Consider the following 23,063-nt stretch of genomic DNA (forward strand, 5'->3'; position numbering starts at 1 on the left):
TTCAAATCTGTAGGCCTTTTATTTCTTTCACCTGCCATAATGCAGTAGCTAAACCTTCCTGGTGGTTGAATAGATAGTGACAGAACATCTTAGAGGGAAAGCATTTAGCTTTTCAGTATTAGACGTGATGCTTGCTATAGTTTTTATTCTTGTGTTTTGTTTTTTTGTAGCTGTACTTTATCAAATTGAGAAGATCTTAGTTTGCTATATGTGTTGAGAGAAGTTAAAATTTGTAGAAATTGTTTACTGCACACATTTAAATAGCCATATATTTTTATTCTATTAATATGCTGAATTTGTATTCAAAAGTTAAGCTAACCTTGCATATCTGGAAGAAAACCTGCTAGGTCAAAATGTATATAATCCTTTTAAAATATATTTTTCGATTTAATTAGCTAAACCTATGTTAGAGATTTTTGCATTAGTATGCATGAAAGATTTTTATCTGTAGTTTGCTTTTCTTTCCAAGTCTTTCTTAGTTTGTTTTGTTTAGGTATCATTATAATGCTGGCCTCATAGAATACATTGAGAGGTATTTCCTCCTCTTTGATTTTCTGCACGATTTTGTGTAAAATTAGTATTGTTCCCATTTAAATGTTTGGTATAATTCAGTAAAAACATAGAGGCCTAAAGGTTTCTTTGTGGGAAGTATTTTAACTATAATACAATGACAATTTCTTTAGTAGATACAGGGCTACTCAGGGTATCTAATTCTTCTTAGGTGACATTTGCTAGTTTGTGTCTTGCAGTGAATCTGGTAGTTTCATTCAAACGGACATATTCTTTTAATGTGTACAGAAGCTATAATGCTAACACCTCTCTCATTCCTGAGATTGTTAACTTGTATGTTATCTCTCTTTGCTGTTTAGTTAGGCTAGAAATGTGTAAATTTTATTGATCTCAAGAAAATGCTTTTGCTTTCAGTGATTTTTCTCAATTTTCTGTTTTCTAATTTACTGGTGTCCATTCCAGTCTTTATTATTTCAGATATTCTCTTTACTCCGAGTTTAATTTGTTCTTATACATAAAATTTTGTTAAGTGAAAACTAAGTTCATCATTTGAGTCCTTTCTTTTCTTATATAGATATTCGGGGTTGTAAACTTCTTTCTAAATCTACTGTAATAGCATCCCATAAACTGATATCTTGTTTTATTTTTAGTTAATTCAAAATAATTTGTAATTTCCAGTTTGATTTCTTTTTGACCCTTTAGTTTTTAAGAAGTATGTTACTTAATTCCCACACATTTGGGATTATCTAGATATATTTATAATATTGATTTGGATGTTACATCTGTTGTGGTCATAAAAAATACTTTGCATGATTTGAATGCTATTAAACTTTTGAGATTTGCTTTATGGGTCAAGATATGATCTATGTTGGCAGCTGTATCAGGTGCTCTTAAAAAGAATCTGTATCTGTATATGGTTTTATGGAGAGTTCTATAAATGTTAAGAAAGTCAAATTACTAATAGTGTTACTCAGTTCTTCTACATCCTTATGCCTACTTGTTCCGTTACTTATTGATAGAGGAATATTGCAATCTCTGAACAAAATTTTGAATTTGACTATTTCTTTTTGAATTTCTATCAGACTTTTCTTTATGCATTTCATAACAGTTTTATTAACATTATTATATTCATATGTATATTATTATAGTCACATAGATATCCATACATATAAAATTTATTTTTAAGTGTATAATTCGGTCATGTTAACATCCATTTAATATTTATATGTATTAAATATATATTAAATACTTCTCTCACTACAAAAAGAAAATCTATGCCAGTTAGCAATCACTATTAATTCCTTCTTTCCTGCAGGTCCTAATCTACTGTCTGTCTCTGGGATTTGCTTATTCTGGACATGTGATCTGAAGATAATCAAACAATATGTCATTATTTCAAAGGTGGAAGGGTAAATTCAGCACTTGCAGTCCATCTTGGCTAGAAATGAAAGTATAAAAGTTGGATTGGCAATTTAATATATTTAATAAAACTAGAAGCTTCTAGATTTATAAAACCTATGTTATAATCTGTCTAAGCACATATAACACAATCACACAACATGTTTGGTTGCAAAAATTACAACTTTAAAATATTTTCAAACTCCTATGAATTTGACCACAGAACTTCATATTTACCATGAACAATGAATGAAATTCTTTATGTATTGGGCAACAAAACTATTGAATTAAAAAGTAAAAAACTGGTTTGTGAAAACTCAACCTTAAACAAACTACAACAGTACATTGAAAGCACACAATTCCATTGTCCATTCGTTTTCAAATGTACTTACAAGAAAACATTAAGCTTGCTTTTAGTTTTTGTTTATCAGCCAGATGTTTTGGCATCATGTAGCCAAAGCTGTAGGCTGACTAAAATTATGGGGGAAGATTTACTTTTCTATACTGGTGAATGTAAGGATTCTTTTGCTTTAAAATCATCCATCAAAGGAAATTGTGGAAAAGAATGAACTGGCAAAAATATTTGCCAAAATTACATCAGAAAAAGTGTTGGCACTCTGTGGAAGAAAATATATAAATAAGTACATCAATGAGAAAAATATTTAACTTCATTACTGAAAATGCAAATTAAGACTATCAATAAAATATTTTTATATTTTTGTTAGTTTACATTTAATCTATTATCTATATCTTTTGTTTTCATTATATTTCTCTGTTGTGTTTATACAACTTTTATTTACTTATTTTAAGTAATAAGAACCAATACTTTTTCCCTGCAAAAATTATGTACAGAATTTAAAACTAAATTCAGAATTTGTCGTTTTGAAATACAGATATGAAGTCTAATTTGACATTTACTATATGTAATAAAAAAGAAAATAAGAATAAGAAGCATCAAGAACAAGAACATCCTCTTAAAATCTGCACTAAAAACATTCTATAGGTGTCTTAATTGTGTTTATAGATAATTATGCAATATATTGGTGAAGAAAGCTATCTTTTTTCTAAATCATTTTCTAGTCAATGTTTCATTTAAAATACACAAAAATAATGTACAGATCTAAATTCTCCCACAAATATTTTAATTACTTTATCCTCTGAGCAAAATATTTTAAAAATAATTTACAATGGTATCTTTCTGTGGTTTTAACCTCAACTTCCCTAAAGACTATATTAAACATATTTTCTTGTACTTATTTACAATCCATGTACCTTCTTTGTTAAAGTGTCTGTGCAAATCTTTTCCTCATATTTATTGCTAATTTGTTTGTCTTGATGAATTGAAGGAATTCTTTATGTATTTTGGATACAATTTCTTATCAGCTATGCATTTTGTAAATATGTTCTTTCACTCTATCACTCTTTTCATTTTCTTAATGATCTCTTTTGAAGGGCAGAAGTTTTTAATTGTTGATGAAGTCCAAGTTATCTTTTTTTCTTTTATATTTCACAATTTTTGTGTCCTATCTAAAATGTCTTTGCTTAATCTGAGGGCATAAAGTTTTTTGCATATTTTCTCCTAGAAGTTTTTCTATCTAGCTTTTATATTTAGAGCTATGATCCATATTAAGTCAATTAATATATGATGTGAGATAAGATTTTTTTTTTTTTTTTTTTTGAGACAAGAGTCTTACTCTGTCGCCCAGGCTGGAGTGCAGTGGTGCAATCTCGGCTCACTGCAAGCTCCGCCTCCTGGGTTCACTCCATTCTCCTGCCTCAGCCTCTGGAGTAGCTGGGACTACAGGCGCCCGCCACCACGCCCGGCTAATTTTTTGTATTTTTAGTAGAGACGGCGTTTCACTGTGTTAGCCAGGATGGTCTCCATCTCCTGACCCGTCTTGGCCTCCCAAAGTGCTGGGATTACAGGCATGAACCACCGCGCCCAGCCAAGAATTTTTTAAATTTAAGCTTTTAATTTTGATGCAGAGGGTACATGTACAGGTTTGTTACCTGGGTATACTGTACCCAGGTGGCGAGCATAGTACCCAATAGGGAGTTTTTCAACCCATGCCACCCTCCTTCCCTTCTCTCTCTAATCGTGCATAGTGTCTATTGTTACCATGTTTATGTGCACGTGGGCTCGATGTTTAGCTCACACTCATAAGTGATAACATATGGTATTTGGTTTTCAGTTCCTGTTTTAATTTGCTTAGTGCCAGCCAATGGTGGGTTGGATAAAGAAAATGTGGTACATATATACTATGGAATACTACACAGCAATAAAAAAGGATTTTAAAAAACATTGTTCTAGTACCATATGATGATAAGACTATCTCTTCCTCATTGAATTCCCTTGGTGTCTTTGTCAAAGATCAATGGAACACACGTTTGTAGGTTTGTTTCTCCACTTTCTGTTCTGTTCCATTGATCTATATGTTTGTTCTGATGCCCAAACCATACGATAATGATTTCTGTAATCTCAAAATCAGGAAATATGAGTCCTCCAACTTTTTCTTCTTTTTCAAAATTGTTTTGGCAATTCTAGTGTTTTGTCTTCCTTCCTTCCTTCCTTCCTTCCTTCCTTCCTTCCTTCCTTCCTTCCTTCCTTCCTTCTCTTTTTTTCTTTCTTTCTTTCTCTTTCTTTCTCTCTCTCTTTCCCTTCCCTTCCTTTCCTTTCTTCTTTTTCACAGTCTTGCTCTGTTGCCCCGGCTGGAGTGCAGTGGCACTATCTCAGCTCACTGCAACCTCCACTTCCCTGGTTCAAGCAATTCCCGTGCCTCAGCCTCCTGAGTAGCTGGGATTACAGGCATGCACCACCACTTCTGGCTAAATGTTTTGTATTTTTAGTAGAGACAGGATTTCACCATTTTGGCCAGACTAGTCTCGAACTCCTGACCTCAGGCAATCCACCTGCCTCAGCCTCCCAAATTGCCGGGTTTACAGGCATAAGCCACTGTGCCCAGCCAACTTTCCAACTTCTTTTAAACTTTCCAACTTCTATTTTAAAAAGCCTGACATTTTGATTGAGATTACACATCTACTAGAATGGCTAAAATTTTAAAACAATGAGAATGCCAAGTTCTGATGAGGATGTGAGAATAACTGGAATGCTCATGAATTGTGATCCAGATGAGAACCCAAAATGGTACAGCCACATTGTAAACCATTTGGCAATTTCTTATAATATTGTATGTACACTTACCAAATGATGCAGCAATCTTACTCCTAGGTAATTGATATGGTTTGGCTGTGTCCCCACCTAAATCTCATCCTGAATTCCCACATGTTGTGGGAGAAACCCAGTGGGAGGTAGTTGAATCATGGGGGCAGGTCTTTCCCGTGCTGTTCTCGTGACAGTGAATAAGTCTCATGAGATTTGATGGTTTTAAAAAGAGAAGTTCCCCTGCACAACTTCTCTCTTTTTGCCTGCCACCATCTCTGTAAGATGTGACTTTAACTTCCTTGCCTTTCGCCATTATTGTGAGGCTTCCCCAGCCATGTGGAACTGTGAGTCCTGTTAAACCTCTTTCAATTGTAAATTGCCCAGTCTTGGGTATGTCTTTATCAGCAGCATGAAAATGGGCTAATACAGTAATTATAACTAAAGACTTGTATGCAAATGTTTATGGAAATTAATCACCCAAAGCTAGAAAGAATCCAAATGTCCCTCAGCTGGTGAATAGATAAATAATTGGTGTATCCAATTTGGGGAATAGTACTTAAATAATACAAAGGAACCAACTATGATGCATGCAACAACATGGATGAATCTCAAAAGCCTTATGCTAATGGAAAGAAGCTAGACACAGAGGATTACATATTGAAGGTCTTCATTTATACGACAGTCTAGAAAAGGCAAAACTATGGAGAACACAAATACAAAGCCAAATGGCTGGTGTGGGGAGAGAGAATTGATTGCAAAGGGGCAGAAGGGAACTTTTTCAGTTGATGAAAATGATCATTGTGGTTGTTACACAATTACATATATTTGCCAAAGCTTTCCAAACTACGTACTTTAAAAGGGTGAATTTTATTGCATGAGAGTTATACCTCCATAAGCCTGACAAAATAAAAACACAACTATTTTTTAGAAATACCAGTTAGCATTATCTGCACAGTTACTCTAGATTTTGTTATGCTGATAGTGACATAAATTGTCTAAGTTACATCTTCCTCTTCAATATAGAAGAGAAGAAGGGGCTGGTATGGGAAGCATAATGAGAAAATACCAACTCTTCTTCTTTCCATTTTTCTACCAGGAGATACATATTCTTATATTTAAATACTTCTACATGTTTTATGTTACGTACAAGGAGATTTAACTAGTATCTTGTTTCTATATTAGGAATTTTAATAAATCATTAAGTATATATTTACTATATGTTTTCTATGAATCCCAGTTAATTTGTTTTAAAGAATATTCTATCCAAGTTGTGAGATGGACTTTCAAATTTCTCTTAAAGTATTCACTGTAGTTTTTTTGGCTTTTATTTAATTTTAAAGTTGTTACATAATTTATTCTCAATGAAAAATGTTTTATATTTAGTTAGTAAGCCTTTTGAACACATTCATGAGTATATAAAAATATGACCTTTGCAAAACAAACGATTGTCCTCAAAAGCTTTTGCTCAAATGGTATACTGCAGCCATAACAGCTGCCATTTAAACATCTTATGGAAAAAGGTCAAGCACTTAGTGTAATTCATGTGGATGATGGGGGAAAGGAAATATAAAATGCTTTTCCCTTCCTGAGTTGCCAACTTTTCCTTTTATAAAAGACTGCACAGAAATGATTTTTGTTCCGTTTGTGTTTACGTTACAATTTACTATTATCTTTTTCTTTCTTTTTTTTTTTAAGTCATAGTCTATAATCATTCACCAAGTAGTTCTCTGTGGATGCAAAATCCAGATGGCCTGGCAGATGGAGCCTTGGAAGATTGGTTGAAATGTCCCAGACACATCCATCACTTAAACACTCCATAGGAAATTTGAATAAAACTAAAGATCTGAAATTCTATGGGCTGTAGAGGGTAGTCAGCTGTAAAGTTCATGTGCAAACACATGGTTGATTATGACTTCTTAAAGAACCCTTATTATATTGTGCTGTTTCTGCATTACTTAATCATTTGACATTTTAAAAAACTCACCAAATCGTGACTGAAAGAAAACTTAAGCCAGATTTCTGACTTATTTCATGCTTTTGTATCTTGTATGTAGAAACTGGATTTAGAAATGAGGAAAATTCTTGCAAATCAATGTAAGGAGTCAGAGGTGCTCTTTTCTTGGGCATAAATGATGAGCTACTTTCTTTTTCATGTGGCCATGGTTAATCAGTACATCAGTTTATAGACAATGTTTTTTTTGTATTGTGTGTGAGGGCAGTTTTTCTCAAACATTCTTAAAAACGATGACCTAATCAGTCTCACCATTTACTAACTAGCGATTATGTACTCACGTTAAAAGACAACCTACTGATACTGTATTTTTACATAATAGATGCTTTACAGCTATTTGTTCATTCTCTTGCACTTATTATTTACATATGTGTTAAGATCCAGGATGATAGAAGTGAATGTCTGAGGATTTCAGTGGTCCCATGAGATGTACCCACATAAATTTAGATTTAAATTTGAAACAAATGAATAAACAAGAAGTTTTTTTTTTTTAAAAAAAACAAAAACCATCAATGACATTTTAGTGATTTTTCAAAAATACCCAACACTCATATACCTATATTTTCAAATCCGTGTAGTATTTCCTAGAAAATATGAATGGTTAAAAATGTGTAATATGAATGGAGAAGGTATTACTTGAGGATATTTATACACAGACATGTGATGGCTTTATCTTTAAAAGATATTGAAGGTCATGGACAATTTGGCCCATACTTCATTTTCGAGATTTCTGGTTTTTATTCATGTACCAAACAGTCCAGCTCAGTGCTTCTGAAATGTGGACTTGCTGGTGGTAGGAAGATATGTTTAAAGGCAGCTCACTGAATTGCAGAGGGATGTCAGGAGGGAATGCTTAATTTTAAGCAGCCAGACTAGCAAGAAACAGTGTTTGACCCGGAACATAATTTCGAATACAGTCCTTTAGTTTACACAAAACAGAGAAGTGAATTAGAAGACAAGAGAAGGGCATGACCTTAAGCGTCATCGGAGCCCAGGATGAGGAAGCCTTCTTGGAACCATTCTATTCCATCACGATGAGGGGTCAAAATTTTATTGCATTTATTTATTAAGTGATTTTCTATTCATGTTGAGAGATACTGTCACTCAGTTCATTTTAGTGACACGATGTCTCCTTTGAAGATTGTTAAAATTAAGTAGCAATATAGAATATATTTAATAAGCGTGAGCAGAGGTAATAACAGGTAAGGCAGAAATGTGGAAGTGGCATGATGATAGTTTTGAGGTCACTGCTCTGATGAAATAAGGCTCCTCTCCCATCTCTGGACTCACACTTTTCCATCTCTGTTGTCGCTTCTTCCTAGTTCCTGTGGACGAAACCGTGAGGCTTCTCCACTTAGTGAACTTCTGGTCCATTTTGAAATGTCCCTAGAGTCCTTTCTAAAGACTTCAAATACCTCAGGAGTCCTTTCTGAGGATCTTCTGCGATCCACATAGACCGGCTCTGTAATTTCTCTACTGACACACACATCATTTCCCCCTTTCTTATCATTGAAAAGAAAGCTGAGCAATAAGAGTGTAAAATATATAAACCCCTCCCTCACAATATTACTAACTTGGTAAAACTATTTTAATTTTTATATCTCTTTCTCCGTGTATCTGAATCTGAATCTGACATGGATTATATTCAGTTAGAAACCTGTTTTAAGTTAGTCCTACAATATTGTGACTTCCCATGAGCCATTGTTTGTTTATCTCTCTTCAGTGTCTACCATGGTACTTAATGCAGAACCTAACAAATTAATATTGCCCTCATCTAATTAAAGATAACTAAAACTACCTTCATTTTAGAGACTGTTCTCATTTTTCTTGCTATTTCTGTGACTTGCCCTTTTAAGCCTTTCCCTTTTGAAAAGAAAAAAACACCTACACATACTTTTGATCTCTGATATCTGGGGTCTGATTGAAGGTTGAGATATTATTAGCCTGAGTGGTAAAAAAGAACTTGAATTTTATGTCACACTTTTCTCCCCCAAGAAATTTAAATAATGCTTGATTGTACCAATGCTTCATTGTTGAGAACTGCCATAAAACCGACTAGCATGATTTTAAGAAGAGAATTCACGGACATTTAAAAAATGACTGAGAAATTACATGATGATCCCATGGAAGAAGCCAGAGGCCAGTTACTCTTGCTTTAAGGCTAGCAGTGGTTTGAGGAAATGGAAGTCCTTCTCACTTATTTATCATGTACTTTATTCTGTATTGGAACTTATTCCTGTATTTGGAAGTATTTTGTGATAAAACAGGTTATGCTTTGTGGCAGAACAATGTAAAATAATTTTTAATCTTGCAATAGTAATCATATAAACATGATTTGAGCAATCATGAATATCTATGAGCTTCTACGGGCTTCTTCATTTGTAAAGAAAAGAACTGGCAGAATTTCATAGCTATTATAATAAGCGTAAAGTCTCTAATGTAGATGACTCTATAAATGACAAATTAAATGGCTAAGAATGTTATTCACAAATAGTCATATGAATTGTGTATCTCTGTCATTAAAAATGACACATGAATGTTTTACTAGTCTCAGGATGATTTGCTGCATGCAGTAACTTCAGTTTTCTATGTCAGAGACTTATTGAGGTCGCAAAATAGCTGTGATATGAAACTATGTGCTTCAGACTTAAATAATTAGTATGTGTATTTACCAGGTGAAAATGAATACGAAGCCTGAACTCTCTAAATCAGTTTCCTTATTGATATGGCTTGGCTCTATGTCCCTTCCCAAATCTCATCTCGAATTGTAATCCCCATAATCCTCCCCATGTTGAGGGAGGGACCAGGTGGGAAATGATTGGATCATGGGGACATTTTCCCCCATGCTGATCTCCTGATAGTGAGTGAGTTCTCACGAGATCTGATGGTTTTATAAGGCAGTTTTCCTTACTCTTGCTTGCTCGCTCTCACCCGCTGCCACGTAAGACGTGCCTCTTCCCCTTCTGCCATGATTGTGAGTTTCCTGAGGCCTCCCCAGGCATGCGGAACTATGAGTCAGTTAAACCTCTTTTCTTTATAGATTATCCAGCCTTGTGTATGTCTTTATAGTAGTGTGAAAATGGACTAACACACTTATCTTTAAATTTAGACAATAACAGTTATCTCCTGAGCTGGTTTACACTTGTCACTCTAAAAGTGTCATCTCTCACTTTTGGCATCTGGGCCACAACATCATAGCACCTGATTCACAACATGATGACCCACAACATCATAGCACCTGATCCACAACATGATGACCCACAACATCATAGCACCTGATCCACAACATGATGACCCACAACATCATAGCACCTGGGCACTTGACATCGAAAGTTCGCAAGCCCCGTCAAGACCTACTAAATCAGATACTGTGGGTGTGAGGCCTTGCAAGCAGTCTGTGTTTAAAATAAACAAAACTGTTCAGGTAACTCTGATGCACATTAAAGTTTGAGGACCACCGGTGGTAACTGGTTTGACACACCATTACATACTGCGTTTCTACCTTATGGCTACAATAGATAAAAATAACCTCAAGAAATTGTATAGTATATATAGTATATATATTAGTAATAGTATATACTATACTATACACTATAAACTATATAAACTATAGCTTGTAGTATATATAGTATCTATGGAGTACATATATAGTATATAATAGTACATGTATGTGTATCTGTAGTATATACATATACATCTATGATATATAGTATATATAATATATTTATATATAGTATATATACTAGTAATATATATAGTATATGTACTAGTAATATAGTATATAGTCTCATGTACTATATAGTGTATGTAGTATATAGTATTACTACATAGATATATATAGAATATACTATAAATAGTATAGTATGTAGCAGTATATAGTATAGTACATAGTATAATATACTAATATATAGTATAACACACATATAATAGGTATGTGTACATCTCTATTATATACATATGCATATATACATATGTATATAATAGGTATGCATATATGTATATAATATGAATATACATATGTACATACATATTATATACATATATACATACATATATACATGTGTATAATATTGGAGTGTACACTATATACTATAGGTATTACATATACTATTACTATATGTATATACATATGTATACAGTATTATACATGTAATATGTGTATAGATGTATATATACAAGTATATAAAATTGTGTATATACAAGTATATAAATTATAATATACACTATATACTAATGTAGTAATATAGTAAAATACACCATATATACTACATAGTAATATAGTATAATAGTTTATAGTATACACTATATAGTGTGTATATATTACTACATAGTGTAATATAGTATAACAGTTTATAGTATACACTATATAGTGTGTATATATTACTATATAGTGTAATATAGTATAACAGTTTATAGTATACACTATATAGTGTGTATACTATATTACTATATAGTGTATACTCAAATAGAGTCCTTTGGTGTTTACTTTTCCTTGTGAAGTTCTGAAACATATATAAGCAAGGTGAAATCAAAGTAAATCACTATATCTGATTATCCAGAGATTTTATTCTAAACATCTGGAAGGAGCTAGCATAGACTACATGGAAGTTTTTATTTTCCCACTCCTAAGAAAGCTCAGGTAGCCCCAAACCAAGCACTGTCCTTTCTATGGCATGAGAATAATCAAACTCTCGACATCATGGGGTTGCTATAAGAATTAAAAAGATGCAAGTAAAGCATTTAGCCTGGAGCCCTAATGCCTGTCACATAGTGATTGCTCCACAGTGTTAGGTATTTACAGAGGAAGAGCCTGTTTACTCCAGTTTCCACACCACAGGCGGCCTAAGTCACCCAGACCTTCTCAGACTGCAAGCTTCACGGTCACATGGCAGAGGAGAGGACCTTCCAAAGTGGCCAGAAGACAAAAAGCTTAGATTACATGGAAGAATTCTAATCCTCTTACCTCTCATGCACGACGGTGAAAAAAGAGCTATTAATAGGAAAAGAAATGAAGAAGATGGGGTAAAAGAGAGAGAGAGAAAGAGACGGAGGTGGCGAAGAGAGAGAGAGAGACTCTGAAGGAGCAAACCGGCCTTGCTACATCATCAGTCCCATGGATGGAGGAACACTGTGAGCCACAACACACTAAGCTAATATTTTAGCTTAAAAAAAGTGTTTCACGTATAGAAAGTAGGCTGAGATCTTCTCTTCAAATTAGGCCCTTCGGGTTCTTCCTCTTTTTCCTGGCTTTGGTGTAAGAGGGGCTGGAGTGAGGGGAGGCCAACAGGAGGGGAAGTAAGGAGCACAAAGAAGCCTCTAGCTGCCTGTAAGGCCATAGCACTGATGGTAATGCTCTCTTGAAGAGCTTAATAGGAGAGGCAGTGATTAACATAAGAAGCACAACCCAGTGACTGATTATCATTATGGCAGAACTTTAGAATTGCCAGCTTTCCGGGTGGGGTGTGATGGAGTGGTATTAGGAAAATCAGGGCTGGGCGCAGTGGCTCACACCCGTAATCCCAGCACTTTGGGAGGCCAAAGCTGTCAGATCACTTGAGGTCAGGGTTTCCAGACCAGCCTGACTAACATAGTGAAACCCCGTCTCTACTAAAAATACAAAAATTAGCTGGGCGTGGTGGCACGTGCCTGTAATCCCAGCTACTTGGGAGGCTGAGGCAGGAGAATTGCTTGAATCCGGGAGGCAAAGGTTGTAGTGGGCCGAGATCGCGCCATTGCACTCCAGCCTGGGCAACAGAGCGAGACTCCATCTCAAAACAACAACAACAACAACAAAAACAACAAACAAACAAAAACCAGAAAACCATAGTGCCAGAGCTCCCTTGCGTGCTAAACGATATTCCAGCTCTCCCTGAGACCTGACTGTGGCTTCTGAGTTGCTTCCTGATCTTTCTCCCATCATCCTCCTGTCTTTACATTAACCTCTCATTTACTGAGGCATAAGCCAAAGCTGCTGTTCAAAGGTGGAATTTCTTCTTATTTGGGGAAGTTTCAGTTTTTCTCCTAAGGCCTTTCAACTGATTAGAGCAGTCCCACCTGTATTATATAGGCTAATCTTCCTTACACAAAGTAACAGATTATAGACTTCACTGACAACTGTAAAATGCCTTCACAGCAACACCTAGATTAATGTTTGATTGAATGATCAAAGACTATGGACTAGCAAAGTTGATACATAAAACTGACCATCACACCACCTGATACTTTTAATGTTTCCTAGTCGCCCTGAAAATATAATGGCCAAAGACTTTTTATAGTGTCATGGAAATGATCTTCCTACCACAGCCAGTGCTTCCCTCCTGAGTATTTATCACAGCCAAAACTGAACTTCAACTCATGCATCTTGTTTGTGCTTCCTTTTGTTTATAGGAGCTCCTTTATCTTTTCCACTTGGAGTGTCTTTACCCTTCCCTACTCTCATTGTTTATCTCCTAGTGTGCTTCTAGATTTAAATGTCACTTCTCAGTATGCCTTTGTGTGTACGGTGCCTCCAGCACTCCTACAAAATTTTGTGCTAGTCCCTATAATAGTGTTCATCCCATTGTATTTATTTTGAGATGGAGCCTTGCTCTGTAGCCCAGGCTGGAGGGTGGTGGTGCCACCTCAGCTCACTGCAATCTCCACCTCCTGGGTTCAGGTGATTCTCCTGCCTCAGCCTCCTGAGTAGCTGGGACTCATCCTATTGTATTTTAATACCTTGTTTCCTTACTCGTCTCCAAATTTAACAGTAAAACTATATGATATCAGACTACATCTTATCTCTAGAGGTATTTGTAGTGCCTAACTTAGAGTCTCTTATATAGTTAATACTCATTAGATATTTAATCATTGATGGAGTAAATGAATCATACAAGTTAATGTCCAGAATTTAAAGCATACTAGTTATACCAAATGATTACATTTCCCAGTTTGAGCTAATATTTTGTACTTGTGTCAGGGTAACTTCCAATTATAACAAGCCTTGATCACACTCACAGTAGGAGGTACAATGTTTATCATTTAATAAAGAAAATTATAAAAATCATTTTCATAGATCTGAATTTCTCAATCTAGTGCTCCCTTAGAAGGCAATGAATAGTAGATACATAAATGTTAGCATTATTGCCATTCAGATGTATGTCTTAGTTTCTGTTGCTATAACAAAATACCTGAGACTTGGTAATTTATAAGTAACAGAAATGTATCTCTCACAGTTCTATAGGCTGGAAGTCCAAGATCAAGGCGCTGGCAGGTTCCATATCTGGCAAGGTCTCTGCTTTCAGGATGATGCCTTGTTGCTCCTTCCTCCAGAGGGAATGAACACTTTGTCCTCATGGCGACAGGTTCAGAAGGCTTGGAAGGGCAAAAAGGGCCCAGCTAGTTCCCTCCAGCCCTTTAATAAGGCTCTAATCTCATTCATAAGAGTGGAGCCTTCACGGTCTACTCACCTTCTAAAGGCCCCACTTCTTAACACTGCTACTCTGGGGATTTAAGTTTCAACATGAATTTTGGAAACAACACAAACATTCAAAGCACAACAATGATATTTGCAAATCACTCCAAACATTTACTCATGCTACTATTATCTGGCAAAATGAATTGACAATTTTATACATCAGAACTGTATATAAAGCAGACAGAATATATGTTCTCATGTTACTAAGGGGTAATACCAATGTTAGAACAGAAAGATCATATTTCTATTTTAATTATTTGGGAGGAAATTTAATAAGACCCCAAAGCAAATTGAAAAAAAAAATCTTAGTTTGAAACAATTCAACAAATATTTATTGAACACAACTCATGTACAAAGCACTGTTAGGGGCTTGGATCTAAAAAGACATATAAATTGTGTTTTCTCATAATGACACTATTTTCCTTCTTATTTTTCTCTTGAATTTTGAAAAAAACGAGTTAAAATGCCCTCATCTTGTTTTTCCTAGAAACCTTTATATAAAAAATGTCATGCTTAGGAATTTTGTTTTTTAACTGAAGAAGCAAAGCCTTACTGTTTCCTTGAATATAGCTGATGTGATAAAGTACTATTTCACTTTATTTTGTAAAATGATGCCCTTTCTAGACATAAAATACAAAATCTTATCACATGTTTAAAAAGAGCTTATGAAGCTGAAACAAAATCACCAAATTGTATGTCCAACCCCGTAAATTGGTTCTGAAGAAAAAAATCCACCTTTAATTAGAACCATCTCTAATTATATCTCAGCCTCCACATCTCCAAGAAAAGGGTGTCAGCTCAGCTAGTGAGGTAACAAAGGGGAGCTCTGGTGGGATTTATGAGATCTGCCCTTAAGTACTAGGCTGTTTTAGAGCCTGACACTTCCTGATCCTCTCTCTGCCAGGCCTATACCAAGGGAAATTGACTGAGTAATTGATCATTTTTGCTGGTTCCTGAAAGATAACTGTAAAACAATCAGGGGTTAATATAGTAAGGTTTGATATATAATTCTCCTGGGTCAAATATCTGTGTATGCTATCTATTGTGACCTGAAGCATTTAAATTATTTTACCTGTCTCAGTTTTTATTCTATAAAATGATTTATTAATCGTATAAATTATACGATTTGTTATTGTGCAAATCAATGTAAAGAATGGCATGTGTAGTAGACATTCATTACATCGTAAATATTTTATTTATTAGTATTTAAGAACTCAGCAAACAGTTGTTGAGAGAAGAGAGAAAGGGAAAATAATGCTCTTTGGTTAGCTAAATAGCCAATGCAGGCAATGTGTTGTATGGTTTATACATGTTTCATTTAATGTTCACAGAAACAGCATAATAGGTACATTATTATTCTAAATACATAGATGAAGAAATGAAATACAAATTAAGTGACTTTCTCAAGGTCATAGGTAGTAAATGATGAAGTCAAGATTCAGATTCAAGTGTTTCACTGTGAATCCTGTTACTTCTTTTATAACTTTACAAGTCCTTCTGACTTTTTTTCTGTTTGTTTTCATTAATTACCTTTTCAGCCATGTCTAATCAACCTGTAATTTTTAATTTTTAAAAAAAATTTCCACAACTTTTAAAAATTTCTAAGATTCACACTTGTTTCATTCTCAAATCTGGTTGTTTCTGTATCATGATCTCTTATTTTGTGTTTGGCATAACTTTATCTCTCTGAACAGTTTACATATACTTCTAAATATTCTGTCTGATTTCTCTTTTTTCTCAGTTCAATTATCTTCTTTTTGTGTCTCTAATCAATCTTTCTTAGTGTTAGACTTGCTCAAATTTTTATGGCTTTTGTTTATGACCTGGGTTTCTATGAAAAATATCCTCTGAAAATGACAAATTCTTCACACTGTGGAGATCTCTGGTTGTGGGCAGTTTTAGAGGGTTGTTTCTTGGGGTTTTTATCCAACCTGGGTTTTGTAAATGTGGTTCAAATACACATACTCTAAAAAAATGCTGTGCTCAGATTTCTATTTAGTCATTCAGTTTCCACAGATGGCCTTCATGCCAAAGATCTGTGCCAGCTGGTAGAAAATTTCCCATGACCATTTGTGGGCAAGTCAACTTTTTTCCAGGTTCTATTTTAATGAAAGGATCCCCATCCTGGCTTTCTGATACCAAATTTTATCCCATCGCTGGCATCAAAACTCCACTTCTTGGATTTATATGTGGTTCAAAGACCTTGGCAGTTAGCCACAGGGTTTCAAATATTACCTTTAAGGCTGTGGGTTTTCTTTTTCTCCTTTTGGCACGTAGACATTTGCTTTCTTGCCTTTGAGCTCAGAAAGGATTTTAGTTCTTTAGATTCATTTTACTGAGCATTTCTTTTGTGTATAGAGTGGAGAGTGGTTAAATTTCCAAATGTATTGTTTTGTCTGACTTGCTCCCCAAATATTTGTAAGGGTCATTTATATGCAGGATGAGCATATCGTTTCTCATCCAAATTTTTGAGGGAAGCTGGGCACTATTAATAATTATACTGGGACAATAGAACTGTTGGTCAGGGTAAATGATCATTCTCATTCTATGGAAATGAATATGTTAAAACACTCAAAGAGAATAGGTTTTAGAGGAAGTCTTAATTGGGCTACTCATTGGAATTGCAGGAAAAACAGGGAAACTGGGAAATTTGATGGAAAGGTTACTTTGTGGGCATTTAGGAATTGAGGCTTCCTGGTAATTCTAACAGTTCATATGCAGTCTGTGTACTCCCTGAAAACTAATGCTATAATATCGTAGCTTCTGTTCATTAAACTCCTTAATACAAAACTGTGCTAAGGAAATTGGGAAAAAATGGTCTACAGGGTAAGATGAATACTATTTGCTTCAATGTAGTTACTATTCCCCAGTTTCCCATTTAGCAAATAAAGTGTGAACTTCATAAAAAAATTTAATGGGTCCTTTATCACAGCTGTGGGCTGCTTGGAAGACACCAATTCACACAAAAATTGAAAGGATATAAAAACAGCATGATTTTAGAATTTTTATACTGGTACTCTACATCGGTTGCTCTGAATAACAATTTCCCTTGTCTTTCAATGAGATACAAATTATATGGAATATTTTAAAACCCCGTCTGCTGATAGGATTATCTATCTATTCATTTATTTATATGTAACAAACCTCATTTCACGAAAGAATTTGCGGTAGAAGTAACTATACTGGCCAGGTGTCCAGCAGAATCATAGTGAGGGAAACCATTAGATGTTATTTTTGCCACATGGAATTTTAGAATTGGTGAGACCTTACAGATTATATTATTTTCTGTGACCTTAATTAGGCAATCTGACTATTCATCATTATTTGAGGCCCTAAGAAAATTTTGCCTTCTATAATCAGTAGGCCTTTTATGTTTTCCACTTACCGCAGCTGGTCTTATAGGTCATTTTCGGTAGCTTGGCCTACTAATAACTTTCAGTAATTACAATGTTAGCATCTCTACAAGATGAAGAAGTTCTCAGCATTTGTAATATGATTTTATGCACCTGAACAGCATGGAACAACTTGTGACACTGGAGGAGGGCTCATTCTGAGACCTTAAATCAAATAGTGAGCTGTACATCAGCCCAGCCAAGCTTGTTTGGCAGCTACAGACCTGAATCTTCATGAATTGGGGATGTTTGTTCCTCTGCCTGGGAAGTGTATATTCTTCCCATCCCTGCACCCAAATCCACTGATAAGTCTATGTATTCTGCATAAGCCAGTTTCTCTGTAGCCCAGTGTATTAGTCCATTCCCGTGCTGCTATGAGGAAAGACCCAAGACTGGGTAACTTATGAAGAAAAAGAGATTTAATGGACTCACAGTTCCACATGGCTGGGGAAACATTAAAATCATGGCTGAAGGCAAAGAAGGAGCAAAGGCATGTCTTACATGACTGCAGACGAGAGAGCGTTCAGGGGAACTGCCCTTTATAAAACCATCAGGTCTTGTGAGACTTATTCACTATTACGAAACAGCATGGGAAAAGCCCGCCCCCATGATTCAATTAACTCCCACTGGGTCCCTCCCATGATATGTGAGATTATGGGAGCTACAATTCAAGATGAGATTTGGGTGGGGACACAGCCAAACCATATCACCCAGCAATTCTATATTTTATAATATATTTTTGAGAAATAATCCCAAATGTGAAAAAAAATTCTGAACAAAGATGTTCCTCTCTGAATTATTTAAAATAGCCAAATATTAAAAATCAACAAATTATGGGAGGATGTTTATGTAAATTATATGCCAACATGCCAAATTAAATGTAGAAACAAAAACAAGGAAAAACAGGTCACGGGAACATTGGAAAGACTTCAGATGATTTAAATTTTTCTAATGTGCTTTTAGTATTTTTTGTGACATGTATGGATTGCTCTTTGATTAAAAAGAAGTGTCTGAAAAAAATGATGCTTACAATACTATATAATAAGATAAAAACTTATGGCATAGTGCTATTTTGAAACATTTTATATATACCATGAATTTTGCTACATAAAATATAAGCCCCCTTTGCACTAAAAACATTGAATGAAATACACCAAAATGTTAGTAAAGATTGTGTTTTCTTATTTCTTTTTACATTTCTGTATTTTCCAACTTTGTAATGAGTTTTGATTATTTTTATGATTTGTAAAACACACAAAATTTACTTTACTTTTTTTTTAATTTGAAATTTTTATTTTAAGTCCCGGGATACATGTGCAGGCTGTGCAGGTTTGTTACGTAGATAAACACGTGGCATGGTAGTTTGCTGCACCTATCAACCCAACACCTAGGTAATAAGACCAGCATGCATTAACTATTTTTCCTAATGCTCTCCCTCCCTCCACCCCACTTCCCAACAGGCCCCAGTGTGTGTTGTTTCCCTCTCTGTGACCATGTGTTCTCATTATTCAGCTCCCACTTTTAAGTAAGAGCATGTGGTGCTTGGTTTTCTGTTCCTGCATTAGTTTGCTGAGGATTATTGTTTCCAGCTGCATCCACGTCCCTGCAAAGGGCATGATCTTGTTCCTTTTTATGACTGCATAATATTCCATGGTGCATATGTACCACATTTTCTTTATCCAGTTTATCACTAATGGGCATATGAGTTGATTCCATGTCTTTGCTATCGTGAATAGTACTGTAATGAACATAGGCGTGCATATATCTTTGTAATGGAATGGTTTATATTCCTTTGGGTATATACCCAGTAATGGGATTGCTGGGTTGACAGAGTGGGAGATAATTTTTACAAAATTTACTTAAAAGAAAAAAAAAAAAGATTCAGCCCAAGTGCTGCTTCCTCTGTGAAACCTTTCCCTAGAATTATGTATGGCTCCATTCACTCTGATCTCATGCCTGTTTAAACATACCTCTGAACATCATTCATCACATTGTATTTTGATGCTTTTAAGCCCCCAGATTTGATATGTCGGGATGGGCTTTCTGTCTTGTTCACTATTGAATCTTCAGCATCTAGACATTGCTTGGTATGGTAGATGCTCCAGTATAAAATGGATGAATACTGAATAACGTTGAAACAAAAAGCCCTGTTATTCAGCCCTTCCGTTTCTCAGTGGTTGGCCCTGTGGACAAGTCTTACACAAATAACTTCTTTTTGTTTCGTGGTTGTATCTTATGTACTCACAGAGTTATGGGTAATGGTTGACAATGAAAAACTGAGAATTGAAAACTTGAAAGGCACAGTTATCCTGGCTCCTGACATTAATCCTCAGTCAAAAGTGATAATATTTAAAATATGTTAAAATATTTAAAACATAAATATAAGTATGTATTTATGTTTTTGTGAAAATCACTAGTAGCTTAAAAACCATCATTTTAATGGCTTAGAAAGTAATAACTATAAAATAGCTTTTTAGATAGTTTTCTGTAAAAAGATTTAAAATTAGACATTACTTTTTTGATATTGCCTTACTGCCCTTTTACGATGCTCTAGGATCTTTTTAAAATAGCTCACATTTATCTTTGTCTTTATGAATAATAAATTTGAATTCCTAATTTGAAATAAAGACAATTTATAAGTATATAGACCTTATTTTTAAGGCCTACAGTGGTCCTAATTTGTGTTTGAGACGGAGTCTTGCTCTGTCTCCCAGGCTGGAGTGCAGTGGCACGATCTCAGCTCACTGCAACCTCCACCTCCCAGGTTCAAGCAATTCTTGTGCCTCAGCCTCTCAAGTAGCTGGGATTACCGACGTGCACCACCACACTCGGCTAATTTTTTAATTTTTAGTAGAGATGGGGTTTTGCCATGCTGGCCAGGCTGGTCTTAAACTCCTGACCTCAGGTGATCTGCCCGCCTCAGCTTTCCAAAGTGCTGGGATTACAGGTGTGAGCCACCGCACCTGGCCTAATGGTTCTAATTTTTAATTTGAAAATAATTTATTATTTTTGTGAATATAATTTACATGAAGATGCCAATTCATGGACTTATCTATGTTTTTATTGCTTTTTTATGCTTGAAAATATGTTCCCTGCTTAAAATCAGGGACATGTAGTCCTTCATCTCCTTTGCCTATCCACTCATCGTGGATGTCAAATATTGGAAACCAGGTAGACTCTAACAAAACAAACAGTACTTCCATCTTCTACACAAAAACCAGTGTGATTTAAGTCTCTCCTTTGGAGGAAAGTATATATTACTTAGATGTACAAGGGGTTCTTCCATGAAAAAGGGTCTTGAGAAAGAGGTCCATAAGATGAAAGAGAAAGAAGAGAAATCTAGGTATTATAATTCACAGTCTTAAAAACATTTTAAAAAGGTAACTAGGACTGTTACAGGACCGATATCTAAGTTCCACTAAGGAGGGTCCTTGACATCCAATAAATCATTTGTATAGGGTTGTGAAGAGAGGCTATCCAAGAACTTTAGTAAAAGAAGCTTATATTTCTTAGTTAGCTAGCACTAGGAACTACTTATTCAATAGGACTTAATTACCAGCTAACTGTTATCTTTTAGCAAATAATTGCCACTAGGAATCATGCTAACCATCTTAGATCAATGAATGAGTGTCTGAAATTGAATGAAACTACAAATAGTGATTTTGTGAAAAATTTAAAACAACTAAAATACCATAATAACACTGCAGTATCCTGAAGGATTATAGAAATGGAGAAACCAATATGAAATATACCTCTAAAAGATATGACTGCATTTGAATAACAGGCAATATTCATGCTGATATAAATCACCTCAAACCACCAAGCATTATCAATAAACACACAGGCGTTTTCTAAACGGGAAAATTTGTTTTTTCTATATAAATCTTCTTTATAATTTTAAACTTAGTGATCCAAATAGGTCTATAAAGTATGTACATTAATTTGATAGTGGAATGACAGAGAATGAATCAGATCAATTGCAGACACTATCACAGGCAAATATGAGGGAGTAAGACCCAAAGTCACCCAAGGGCCAGATTGAGTCTTGTTACTGTGAATATGAAGACATTTTCTTGTTATTATAATATTTATTACATTTCTCTTTTTCTAGGAGATGGATGAAATTTACTCTTATTGTGAGAGTGTGATTAGCCTAAATGAAGAGATCATCACGTAAGAAAGTCGATAAAATAATATCAAAGTCTTGATAAAAATAGCCTATTTAAACCATCTTTGAGATGCAAATATTAAATCCCTTCATCTTTTATAATTGTTCATTTTAAAATGACATTTCTTACAAGACAAAGTTATTTGGGCATTTATAATGAAAATATGCCAGAGATATAACTTACCTTTCTGAATAATTTAAAACAGAAAGGTAAGCTATTTCAAAGCAAATATAATGTTTCATTTGGTGAAGCAAGAAGAATTAAATTCATTTTATAGTCAAATAAAACACTTTAAAAAATGTTAGTGCACTGTGTACAGATTTTAGTGTAATTGACAATTTCACCTTTTTAATTATAGTGTCAATCATTATTTGCAAAATGTACTTTTAATCTTTTCCTGAGTTTCTATTAGGCTTTGAAAGTCTTTGCTTAGACTATAGCTTTGAAGTTTTACCTATATTCATCTAATTGATTCAATGTTTTATGAAATATAAGGAATCCAGAAATGAATCATTTTATCTTGATGTTTCATTATACATCTTAGGAAATGGGACATAAGGCAGTTAAGTGGTAAGATTTTCACATAGGGATAATTTTTTTTTTTTTTTTTTTTTTTTTGAGACGGAGTCTCGCTCTGCCGCCCAGGCTGGAGTGCAGTGGCCGGATCTCAGCTCACTGCAAGCTCCGCCTCCCGGGTTCACGCCATTCTCCTGCCTCAGCCTCCCGAGTAGTTGGGACTACAGGCGCCCGCCACCGCGCCCGGCTAGTTTTTTGTATGTTTTTAGTAGAGACGGGGTTTCACCGTGTTAGCCAGGATGGTCTCGATCTCCTGACCTCGTGATCCGCCCGTCTCGGCCTCCCAAAGTGCTGGGATTACAGGCTTGAGCCACCGCGCCCGGCCTCACATAGGGATAATTTTGTTTGTCTTTCTATTAAATATTGTTTATCATTCTTACTCAAGCTTTTA

At 35.0% G+C, this 23,063-nt stretch overlaps 1 long non-coding RNA gene across 6 annotated transcripts in view; it reads left to right on the forward strand.

Moving 5' to 3' along the window:
• LOC105481326 (uncharacterized) overlaps positions 1–23,063 on the forward strand; it is a 430,141-nt gene that overhangs the window by 242,637 nt on the left and 164,441 nt on the right. The window contains exon 1 of one of the 6 annotated variants that reach the window (XR_011610086.1): positions 15,455–15,464. The exons of the other annotated variants lie outside the window; for them this stretch is intronic. This is a non-coding gene — a long non-coding RNA (uncharacterized lncRNA). Of the gene's footprint in view, positions 1–15,454; positions 15,465–23,063 lie in introns of those variants that run through there. 6 annotated transcript variants of the gene reach the window in all.

This window comes from Macaca nemestrina, chromosome 11 (assembly GCF_043159975.1).
Source record: "Macaca nemestrina isolate mMacNem1 chromosome 11, mMacNem.hap1, whole genome shotgun sequence".
Taxonomy (NCBI): Eukaryota; Metazoa; Chordata; class Mammalia; order Primates; family Cercopithecidae; genus Macaca; species Macaca nemestrina.